The sequence below is a fragment of the Lonchura striata genome, chromosome 2 (assembly GCF_046129695.1).
Source record: "Lonchura striata isolate bLonStr1 chromosome 2, bLonStr1.mat, whole genome shotgun sequence".
Taxonomy (NCBI): Eukaryota; Metazoa; Chordata; class Aves; order Passeriformes; family Estrildidae; genus Lonchura; species Lonchura striata.
In genome coordinates this window covers 64,885,022-64,897,506 of record NC_134604.1, presented here as the reverse complement: position 1 = coordinate 64,897,506, position 12,485 = coordinate 64,885,022, and the positions used below count along the sequence as shown (strand labels likewise).

The following is a 12,485-nucleotide window of genomic DNA, read 5'->3' as shown; positions in this document are numbered from 1 at the left end:
AACACATGTACTGAAAAAAACCCCCACTATTAACTTCTTTGCAAATAATTTTTTCAGATTAATTAATTTCTCAGATATTGAAAATCCAAATAATCTGACATGATTTGCGGAAGTTCAATTCCTATTACTAGTATTCATAGTTCACTAGGAACTTAAATATTGACTTAAAAATGCAAATTTTGCTTGGAAAGATTGAAAATAATGTAATAAAGGTTGATCAAAACCCTGGCTTTTATGGTTCTTATGATTAAATGAATTTTATTATTATAAATAATTACATAATTTTATTTTGCTCTTTGCCAAAGATATGATTGTCTTAAGGAATGAGAAATTGTGTCAGTCAGAATGATTACACTCTAGTATGCTTACCAAGTTGTGAATTTTTTTCTTAAATACTTTTTATGTTTTGAGAAACAGAGTTCTACAGGATTTTAACTGAGGATTTCCAAATTTTTAAGCAATTGTGGGTGTCATTCTTACGGAATGTAGGCTTGTTGGAGTTGGGGACATAATTGTATAAAACTGCTGGTTTTACTTGTAAAGATGCACTAGTGAATAAATGAGAAAAGAAAACATGGAAATCTGAAATTTTTGTGGTCAGATATTTTCACTGAAATGGCTCATGTTTTGGTTTTTTTTTCATTCAGACTTCAACCTGACTATATCCCAGCTGATGTGGTCAGTGGCTTTTTTCCCTAGTGAAAGGACAGTACACTGCATGAAACCATTTCCATAGTAGATATAAAGTTGATTTCACTTGGAAAAAAAAAAAAAGGATCTTTGACTTCAATAGAGGCTTTCTAGCTCTAACAATTCCTGCATGGATACACACCCAGCAATCTAATAAACCACAGAAACTCATTACTGTCCTCAACTATTTGATGTCTTCCTACTTCAGATCAGATCTATAATTTATAAAGGACTTCAGTTAATTCTAGACAGTAGGCTCATGTTTCACATTTCAAATACCTCATAATTTAATTTAGAAGAAATCAGCAGTGCTGACAAATGAGTAGTCAGGAAAAGGAACTGGAGTACACGGCATGGCATGGCAGGAACTAGCACAAGTCCCATCATTTTTTACGTGTCATGTGTTTATTTTTTCCATTAACTTTGCATGTCAGATCAGTTATTATGTGTTAGAGAGGAACATAAGACCATTCATCCAGGGTAAGCATGATCACTGATGACAACATGTCAGAGAGACAGAATGTGTTGACAGTGACATATCCCCGAAACTCCACTTTTCAGTCACGATTCATTAAATCACATTCAACAGTACATTAAATAGTGGCAAATTTAACTTAAAGCTGTTAATAGGAAAGCATGTGCTTCTCTCTGTGTACAGAAGCATACTTTTAAAGCATAAATGGAACCCCAGGATAAAGAAACATGATTTTGGTTGTTTAATATAATCTTTATTTTGAGGTAATTCATTTAAGCATGAAAAGTATTTTGAATGGAATTGTTGGAGGGAGTCCAGATGAGAGCTGTTAAAAGGATCAGAGAGCTGGAGCACCTCTCAGATGTAGGTAGCTGGGAAAGTTGGAGATTTTAAGCCAAGAAAAGAAAAGGCTCCAGGGAGACCTTATAGTATTTTACAGTACCTAAAGGGAGCCTGCATGAGAGACACAAGGTCATTTTAAAATGGCATACAGTGATAGCACAAGGAATTATGGCATTGATATGGAAGAGAGTAAGTTTATAGATTATATATTAGGAGAAATTCTTTGATGGGAGGAAGGTAACTGGCAAAGATTTCCAAGAGAAGCTGTGGATGCCCCTTCCCTGCAAATGTTCCAGACCATGTGGGATGTGTCCTTGAGCAACCTGATCTCATGGAAGGTGTCCCTGCCACTGGCAAAGGGTTTGATCTTTAAGGTCCCTTCCAACCCAAACCTTTCTGTGATTCTGTGGATGTTTCATTTAGCAAAGATTGAACAGCAAAAATAGCATTCACAATACTATTTATAGTATGGTGTAGTATGATATAACATGTTTCATTTCAACTCTACTTTAAACAGCTTTCATTCAAAATCATGTCATGCTATTTTCAGAGACATTTGGTCATTGTGAACCCTTCAGACATCTTTTGTAAATATTTTTATGCAAATGTTCATTATGGGGTAAAAAGATATCCTGATGTGATATTATTGTTAATGCAAGTGACAGCATACTAAGCAAAATACAATTAAGGAAAAATTGAGAAGCAGTATCTCAATGCAGCATGTAGTGGAACAGTCATTTGTACATATTTGCATTATACAAATTTTCTGTATATAATATGAAGCAGAGCTAAGCTTAATTTAATTATCCTTTAATTTCTCAAGCACCTTACTGGACACCTAATATTGCTTACTGCTTACTGCTTACTTAATATTACTCTGCTTTTGCTTCCCATTCCACATCTCCTTCAAATGTAGAAGTTTCCCCAACCACGTATATCAGCATGGTTTCATCTCACATTTAATTCTGGAAGAAGTATAATTCCAATTGAGGTTTGTTGTAATGTAGATTCCTGAGCTACTTGACCTGAGTGAAATGCAGCCTTTCAGCCAGCATGAATTGCAGCACTTTGGTTCACTTCCAAGAAGAAAAGCATGGGCTGTAGCCTGGAGATCTCTGTGCTACCTAGCACTAAAAAAGACTGTTTGCTTGTTAGCTGCTACTCTCTTGCTAACTTTGCAGGAGGGAGAGGAGGAAAAGACTTTATTCTTTTTCAATGTTTGCAGTTGTGTTACCTTCACAGCCTTCTTTGCAGATTAAAGCCTAGACAGCACATAAAAATGTCATTACCACTCTTACTGGTCTTAAAGGATTTGCTTTGTTGGGAGATATGAAGTAAGCACACATACTACTTTTACTCTAATGCACTGACTTTGCTTAGGATTTTTTTCTTTGAAATACACCAGCAGAAGAACCTCAAAATATTAGCCAAAACATACGAACAAATCTGTGCTGCCACCAGGGATGCAAAGAGAACTGTGTTTCTTTTGCATCTCTCCAGTCATTCTCTGGTTTCATGTGAAAGAATAGTCTAGAGAGAGTTTGATTTGACATTGAAACCTTGAATGACACACAGCATATATTTCTTTCTTACTTGCTCATAATGTTGCAGTCTCTTTGTCTTTATTTGTTCCAGGTTTCACACCTGTGCTGACTGGAAAAGCAGTGCATGGAGGAAAAAAAAAAAATCCTTAAAATGTCATACCTGTTAAAAGAAATGGAATCCAAATAAAATAAATTCCAAAATAGAGTGTTTACTAAAATCTCCATAAAAAATTCTAACCACTATGGTTTGATAGGAAAAGCCTAATCACCATCCCTATACCCATGATGGCTTTCCCTCAGGCGAGGAAGAGGTGAGGAAACTTCCACTGCTAAAAGAGGCAGCATCTAGAGAGCCAGGAGCCAGCTAATGAAGTGCTGGACCTGCAGGCATAACACACCTGAGCAACCCAGCCAGGGTCTTTGATGACCATCCTCCCCAGCTTCAGCAACTAAATTCTGTCTCTAAAACACTTAATAGGGTTGCAGCCCTTCTTGAGAACACTTAATGTGAACTCAAGTTCACATAAACTTCTCAGTAGTGTTCATTGTTCAACATCAGAGACAATCCTGTTCCACTGAGTCAGCGTGATAACATTGCAATTGACTGCTGTTGAAGTCTGTTTCCTTTTTTAGACTCTTAGATTAAGTAAAATATTTAAATCTCATGTGTTCGTGTTCATCTGTTTGGTTTCAGTTTGTGTACATCTTTCATCCCTTTCTCCTAAGTTAATCTGAAAAGTAATCATCATGTCTCTGATTTCCAGGTATTGCTTTCTCTATACGTCTGGCTTGTATTTAGGTCTTCTGTATGTAACTGATTCACTGTGTTTCAAATTCCACTACAGATCAACAGGACAGGCCGTCTTTCCTTGAAAAATTGACTGCAAGCTGAGACAGGGGAAGAAGGTGAGATGTTGAAAGATTTACTGACATTTAAGATAACAAACAGCTGTATGTGTAATTGTATAGTTAGAATATTATTACCTAGTTCAAAAATATCTTCCTAAAAGTTCATTTGTACCAAAGAATAAATATTTTTTATTAGCATACACTTAGCCAAGCCATCAGACTGAAGGCTAAACTAATGCCAAGAAATCACTTGGTTATAGTTACTAAACATACCACAGAGATGCAATTTAAATTTAAAACCCCTAACTCCTTAGCCAGAGATAAAGGAAGAGAAGGTTCTTTTCAAAATGTTCAGAAAACTTCTTACCTGTATGTCCTTCAATTTTTTAACATTCAGTAAATGCAGTATCTTTTTCTTTCCTAAAATAATTGTTTCAAAAGCCTGTTCTGAAACTCATCCCCACAGGTGTTTGACCATGGGTTTCTGGGGAGTCTTTTCTGCATCCTCTGTGCTGCTTGGGTTTGGTGTTGGGATTCAAAATAATTCTGATTCTAGAAAGAGTGAAATAGTTCTGGTGCTTTCTGGTGCCTTCACACCTTGCTCTGACAAGCATCAACTCACCCGTATTGCAAGATTGGAGGGTGCTTTATTGTTCACTTAATTTTACACTAAAATATCAAACTAACTTCTTAAAGGCAAGTGTGCATTGCACCAACAATTGAGTTAACAGTCTTTTGCAATACTAATTTGGAAAGAATACAGATTTTAGGAACTAATTCACGTGTCCATAGAATGTTTTAATTAAGAAGCTTACATGTATGTCTATATAGGAAAGATGTATCACTAACATAAAGATGGGACTTGTAAAGTTTTTATGTATGTTATGTTTATATGCATATTTTATATGCATATATGCATATTTTGTGAGAAGCAGACTCCAAAAGGCCACTAATCCTAAACTGTAATATAATTAAAATAACACACATATATGTATCTTCTAATATATTCCTTGAATGTTGTGCCTTAGCTTCTAATATCCATTTCCAGTGCTAAAAATTAATTAGTCACAGCTTTTAACTAAATAAATTAGCTGCTACTTAGTATTTGCAAAAGTCTGGGGCACATAAAATGCTTTTTCATGAAATTAGGAGAATTCCTATGTTTAAATTAATTATAACATTAATTTAAGTTCATCTTCACATTGGAAAAATATAATGCATAAGTAATTCTATAATTTAAGGTTATTAGAGATCTCATATGCTGTAATTCTGATACTTTATATATATTCTGTATCTGAATGTGCAAGGAAATGTTCTGTTGAAGAGAATGTAATTGCACCTTTATTGTGCAATTTTTATGTACTCAAGTGAAAATTTGCATATGAATTGAAGATTCATTGGCTGGAAGTGGTTTAAGCTTTTGAACCAATGGATGATCTGCAAGGACTCTCAGTATGATTTTCATTATTATTTTTTTCTTATATTTATGCTATTTCTCTAATCAAATATGTCCTTCTCAAAAGGCACTCGGTGGTGAGACAAGTTTTGAAAGTAATTTGCTAGATCTAGAAGTAGGAGAGGAATCAGGAGTGTACACAAAATGGAAGCAGTCTAAGGTAAAAACCAAAAGTGGTTTTGGACCCTGAGTTAACAAAACTGATAATAGGAACCATTTGTAACTGGCTTCCCAGAACTCTTACATGTACTGACATAAGTAAGGAATGGAAAGGATCCTGGATAGAACAAAATCCACCCAAGGATCTGCTTCATGGCACTGAATATCATTTGCTCCACAGTTCAATTAGTCCTATCAACAAATACAGACCATAGCCTGTGGAGTTGCGTTATTTGTATGTTTTATTATCCCTGTATTATGTATTGGTTTATTCCTTTGTACCCCCGTGTGCAACTTGGTTTATCCCCAGTTTTCCCGCCTTGTCCTCCCTTCCCGCCTTTCCAGTATCTATCCATCACCCTGAAAGAGGCATTTTACCCCCCCCGGGTGCCTTGTCTATCACTCGGTGCCCCTTCCCATCCATCCAGAAGCTTCTACTCAGGGCACCGGGTGATTGGGTGAGAACCTGGGGCTCCCCCCATATCCTTCCCCCATTGGACCCCACCATATCCCCCCATCCCGGAGCCACCCCCTATCCCTATCCCCATTGGTCGTTGGATACCCCTCCCTTACAGTTTATAAGCCAGTGCAAGCACCTTGTGCTTGTTCCTGTTGGCTGGCACCGTTCTAGGACATTTGGCCCTGTTGGGCTACAATAAACTCGGACTTAGCCCCCAGCAGGATCCGCTCTTCATTTACCACCGCGAGGCTTGCCAGCGCTGCCCGGAACCCACAAAGGCACTCTCCAAACCCCAGCTGGGAGCGGCGGAGGGTGCCTCCATCGCCCGCCCTCGCCCCACAAGAGCTAGCCGGGGCTGAGACAAAGGGAACCGGGGCGGGAGCGCAGCAATAGCCATAAATTAATTATAATAGCTGCAGTGAGGCTGAAATGATAAGCCACATCAGCTTATGAACAAACCTATATATTCTAGAAAATGACAATTCCGTCATGATCACAGCAATTTTCCTGCCATCACACTTTTCTATATTTTCAACTACTGTAATACTAATTATTCTTTTCCTACTGAAAATTTAATAAAATAATTTACTGAATAGGTCTAAAGTAGCACAAAGGAGTGATTCACAGTATTCCTCTCATTTTTCTCCTTGTCTTATCCTGCTGCACTCCTCAATACAGTAAATAATAAACATAGAGCATCTCTATTTCTATCTATATTGCTTTGATTTATAACCTATTAGCCCATTATTTGGTTCAAGAGGAACCCTCAGGAAGCATAAGGGAACTTTTAATTCATGACTGGTTCCTTGCTAATCCAGCTGCCTACTGTCTATGAAGAACTGTTCTTGGAATCAGACTTCAGACAGGTCAAGGTGCAGATCTGCTAGATTTCCTACAAGGGGTGCAGGACTGTGAAAGCAGATACCTTGAAAGGATGATCAAAAATACTGTCTTGGATATGATTTTTTTAGCAAAACCATAACATAGGTAGAATTTATATTTAACAAGTCCTAGAATCTGAGGTCAGATAATTGACTTTTAATACATTTTTATAATGTACCCTATTCTCAGAATACAATCTCTGCATAAGACAAAGAAATCACCAGATCAAACAGCAATTATCAACAATCATTAATGAAGATGTTGAAGTGAACTGGGGTAAGGATGGATGAACCTCACTAGGGACATGTCATGAGCCTGGTGTCAACCCCTTTCACTGTAATAACCTTTTGTGCCCAACTCGTGAGCCAGTTTCTCACCCATCCCAGAATGTGTTTATTCTGCTGTGGGCTGGACATTTTGTCCAGAAGGATCCTCTGAGAGACCCTATCAAAACCTTTGCTGAAGCCCAAAATAATTGCATCAATTGGCTTTGCAACATAATTTACGTGGGTTACCCTGCTGTAGAAGGAAATCAGGTCCAACAAGCAGTACTTTACCCTCCTGAAGCTATGCTGGCTGTGAATGACTGCCTTTTCCTCCAGGTGTTTTTCAATACTACCCAGAATAATCTTTTCCATGGTTTTACCAGTCACTGAAGTGAGACGGACATACCTGTAGTTTCTGGGGTAGTCTTTCTTGCACTTTTTTGTCAAAAAAAAAAAAAAAAAAAAAAGTTGCTTCTGAACATGAGCTTTTAAGTGGTTGACAGCTGGAAACAACCTCACATTTTGTGCAGTTTACAACAGTCTGTCCCAGGAAAAAACTTTTTCATATTGACAAGACCGCATTTACAAGACAGATTACGCTAAAATAAGTTTGTCAAGCTCTGTAAAGAGAAAAAAAAAAAAAAACCTACTGTTGCCAGAGACAAGAGGAAAGAAATCCATCATTAAAAGGAAAAAGAACAAGTATTCAGAGGCAGGGAAGAAGAAACATGCATATCCTACATAGGATAGATGATAAAATTAAGCTGGCAGTGTAGTTATGTACAACAGGGAGAAAGATGCCCTTAAAAGGAGTGAATAATTTCTTCCTAAAATGTACAGTGAAAGTAGGCAGAATAATATATTTCTGCTTTCCATAGAGAGAAAAGGCAGTCTAAGCAAGATGGCCAAATGCAGATATTTAAATCCTCAGCTGTGTGTAGAGTCAAACAAGAAGATCCAGTCCACAGGATCACATGAAGACACAGCTTACCTATAAATCAATTTAATTGAACTTCAAAGATAAACAGAATTGTTAAAAAAGCATGTGTGTTATAAGAGCTGTGACAGATACACAGGCTCAAGGCAGATGGGATGCATGGCATGTTCATTGTTTTATAAAAACACAAGTAGAAATCTACTGACTTAAATGACAGAGGCAGATACTTTATTTTCAAAGGAGCTTCATGGCTCCTAGTAGATTCCTAGTTTTTATGGCAGTATTAGAGCAAGGCATGTCTTATCCTGCCTTACCAGTACTGGAAATCGGTACCCTAAATTCCTCAGCACAGCATTTTCAAAGTAGCACAGAGCAGAAGGCATATCTAGTCAGTATTCTACTACTGTTTCTTTAAGAGGTATTTTCTCAGAAAAACTACCTTTACACAAAGCCTGAACTGAAGCTTACTCCAATCAGTCAAGCAGAGGTCTTCTGATTTAGGAGTTTCAGTTTCAGGGAAGTGAAAGACTTGAGTATCTCTTAAGTGTATTTCTTCATATAAATGAAATATTTCTTTTCAGCCAACACAAAATATATTTAGGCATTGATTTAACAGAGCACTTTACTCGTGACATTTTTACCATGACTTTCAGTGACTAAAATACATCTGTATGGAAAATCGCAAAGGATTCAGGACTGTAAACACTCTGCTGGCCTCTCGTTCTCATATGTTTTACTACATTTGCAATATGTAAAATAAAATGCACCTACCATAAAATTTAAACTGCCTGAAAGAGAAGGAAGGCTGAAAATCCTGCTAATTCTGCTCCAGTAAGGATCAGCTTCCTGAAAGCCTTCATACTTCTACGACTAGTGCAATTCTGTACTTCATAGAAGAAAAATATTTACTCTTCCAAAGTGACTCTTAAGTTCAAGATGCTGCTGCCAGATTTTCACAGGATTTATAAAGACTTTAATTCAAAGGCAGGACTTTTTCTTTCCAGGTGATTTTCTGCCAATGGGAGAAAATTGAGCCGAGGAAGGAAGACAACACTTCCGGGAATCTGATTGCTTAAAAGAAAATGAGATGTGGTAAGATTAGTCAAACGAAGAGTTGCAGTAGAAATTAAAAAAATTTGAAGCGCCTGAGTCCTCCTTTCCTTCTACCCTGCACTCAACTTTCTACTGCTACACTCAACTTTCAGATCTTAAGCTTGCGTCTTGAAGTTAATATTTAGGGGGTGGAAAGAAAGAAATCCATTCACAAGGCTACAGATCAAAGCCCGAAATTTCATGATACACAGTCATCTTATCAGAGACTGCTGACTCAAATTTCAAAGCATGCAGACAGTCCGTGGGCTCTTCCTGGCTCTCACTTATATCTATATTTCTAAGTCAGTGAAGTCAATCCTTTGAGATTTCTCATGAGTCAATCCCCATTAAAAATTCTTTGGTACTAGGCTGATTCATAAGCAGGGACTCAGGACTTACGTTTCTTACAATTTATCTATATGTCTTTTTGGCTTCTAGTTTTAAGAGGTTGATTAAATTATGGAGAAATACTACAGGAAGACTGGAGAAAGATTTTTTTTGCAAGAGCATGTAGTGATAGCACAAGGGACAATGGTTCTAAGCTAGATGAGGTTAGATTTAGCTTAGATATTAGGAAGAAATTCCTTATTGTGATGATGGTGAGGTGCTGGCATATGTTGCCCAGAGAAGCTGTAGCTGCCCCATCCCTGGAAATTTTCCAGACCTGGTGGATTGGTCCTTTAGCAATCTGGTCTAGTGGAAGGGCTGGAATTAGATTGTCTGTAATATCTCTTCCAACTAAACACATTATATGATTTTATGCATAAAAGCCTTTATAAATTACTAGAAACAGTTTTACCTTGCAGCAGTAGCTGCTGGCAAATCTAATCTATAAATTACTCAAAACACCTTTGAATCACAACCTGCTTGTTTCTGTTTTGTATGATTTGAAAAACACTTTTTAAGAGCAGACTGGCATAGACCCACACATAGTAACAAAAATAGAGTATTGCTAAGGGATTAATACTGCATCTCATGTTCCAGGACTTTCCTGAATTTATTGCCATCAGAAGGCTGTAGCAAGGAGCTATTCTTTTAGCATGTGCTTGCTCCCACTATGATTATTTGTAGTTACGTGATCTTCTCAAATCCATTTTTCTTCAACTTTCAGGAAAAATTTCCCATGCAGGATGGAATTGCCTGTAGACGTATTTTTGGAATAGCTATGCACAGTAATATACAAGCCTCAGCTAAATGCAATATTCCTTCTAGGTTTGTACTGGGCACTTGCAGATGTTCTGTGGATTTGCTATGCAGATGTATGATTTGAAACACCATCCCACACTTATGGCTTGTCCTGACATTGCTTTTTTGTCCTTTTGAATTTTGAAAAAGTCTTTCTGACATTCCATCAAGCAGCAGGACATTTGATATTGTTGTGGTGCATTTTATTCCAAGGGTTATTAGTATAGAAATAGGGTTTGTTTTCGCTATCCTTTATTCTGTCAAGCAACATTCAGGGATCCCTGAATGTTGCAGACTATTTCTAGAAAGTCACTTAAAGGCAAGCTCAGTGTCAGTATGTTTACCTAAAGAGGATGAAGGAAAGTGGGGTCTATAACTTCAAAGCAGCTAAAACCCAATCAAAATTTTTAATTCCACAGGCTGTGAATATGTACATAGATGCACATTTTTAGTTTAAATGATCTGTAAATGAGTGGGTGGTAACTGAGGAGGCCACCAAGGTCCAGCGACTAGATCCAGGAAAGGATAGATGCAAGGACTTTGTATCTAAGCCATGCACATCTGTGCAGGAAGAAATATGTATCTGTGAGGGAATTTAGCCTGTGCAGAACTAAGGCTGCAATAGTTCTTATTCTGAACCATGCTGCACTGTGTTATGCACTACACACACAACTTAAATCTGTACTACCTGCCTCATGTAAGAGACACCTCAGTTAATGGCAAGGTTTCCTACATGTACACAGCGTTATATTTCTGTTTGTACAGTCTTTTTTCTAGGAAGACAATTAATGTAAGCTTAGGATCTTTTTATTTAAAAATAAAATAGCTTTCAAAGCTTTCCACAAAGCTTCAATAGATATTTAGTGCTGCTATTAACAGGCAGAGTTACTTGGCTTAAAAAACCCTTTTTGCTTCTTTCCAAAAGCAGCAACTCTTTTGCTCTTTTTTTCCTTCTGAGTTCATCTGATCTATGTATCTCATTTCCAGCTTAGTCCAGTAAAGCCAAAGATTTCAGAGAAGATAGCAATGCATTCTGCAGGTTCTATTTACTAAATAAGGAACGTAAGGCAGAGGAGGTATTGCCAGAGCTGGTTCTGTCTGGGTTATGAACCTAAGTGAATTAAATAAACAAACTCCTTCATCTCTGAAGACAAAATCATGAAGCATCAATATGAAATAGTGCTTCTGATCTCAAAAGAAATATATACTCATCATAGAATATTATGTGTACTGAGTTAAGAATTACAAAGTTTATAAAGCAATTTTTGGAAAACTGTACAGTGGCTGCTTTGAACTCCAGTCTAAAGCATTCATCCAGAACTGAAGGTAAGGTGCAATATTCATTATTTTACAACTTTTGCAGGAGTTTAATTGGCTACAAGAAGGGGTAGATTCTGCAAAGAAAAGTGTTTCCTTTATAAAATAACTGATTTCTATTATCTCTTTAGGGTCATTGTGCTGATGACACAATATTTAATTATTACAAGCAACATTTTCTTCTTGTTAGCAACACGATTTGAATTCCCAAGTTTAGGAGAGGTAGCTACAGATAGGACTATTTTGGATTTCAAAAAAGAAAAAAAAAAGTAATTTTTTTGATGCACAGTGCTGCCGTAACTGAGGCTGAACTGAAATTAAGAATTGTTCTCTAACACCACAGATCTGTTTTAAATCCAGTAAAATTCATTAAAGTTCTTCCCTAATAGCTTTCTTAGGCAGTTCAGCAACTGCTCAGACTCAAGCCCTCCCTGGGATTACCACCTTTTTAATTTATGACCCCTAAAAAGTTCAAACCATAAAACAAAATCAGAATTTACCCCCACCTTATTACAAACACCTAGTCTGCAAAACCACATTGTTTAAGTATAGCAACAGTCTTGTGCTGCTCCTGCACAATTTCCCAGTCATTAGAGCAACTCTGTCCAAACAGAGTAGGCTCAGATTTAATAACCTTGTGGGAGAATCAGTTACAGTCATGGAATTATACAATTATTTAGATTGAGAAAACACACTTAGTTTATCAAGTCCAGCCATGAACCCAACATTACCAAGTCTACCACTAAACCATGTCCCTCTGTGCCTCTTCTGCACATCATTTAAATACCTTCAGGGATGGTGCCTCTACCACTTCCTTTGGCAATCAATTCT

At 37.2% G+C, this 12,485-nt stretch overlaps 1 long non-coding RNA gene across 1 annotated transcript in view; it reads left to right on the top strand.

Annotated features, from left to right (window-relative positions):
• The window catches only part of LOC116183560 (uncharacterized), an 87,548-nt gene extending 78,351 nt beyond the window's left edge, over window positions 1-9,197 (top strand). The window contains exons 3-4 of the long non-coding RNA XR_013342070.1: window positions 3,897-3,957; window positions 9,065-9,197. This is a non-coding gene — a long non-coding RNA (uncharacterized LOC116183560). The remainder of the gene's footprint in view (window positions 1-3,896; window positions 3,958-9,064) is intronic.
• Window positions 9,198-12,485: the final 3,288 nt, after the last annotated feature.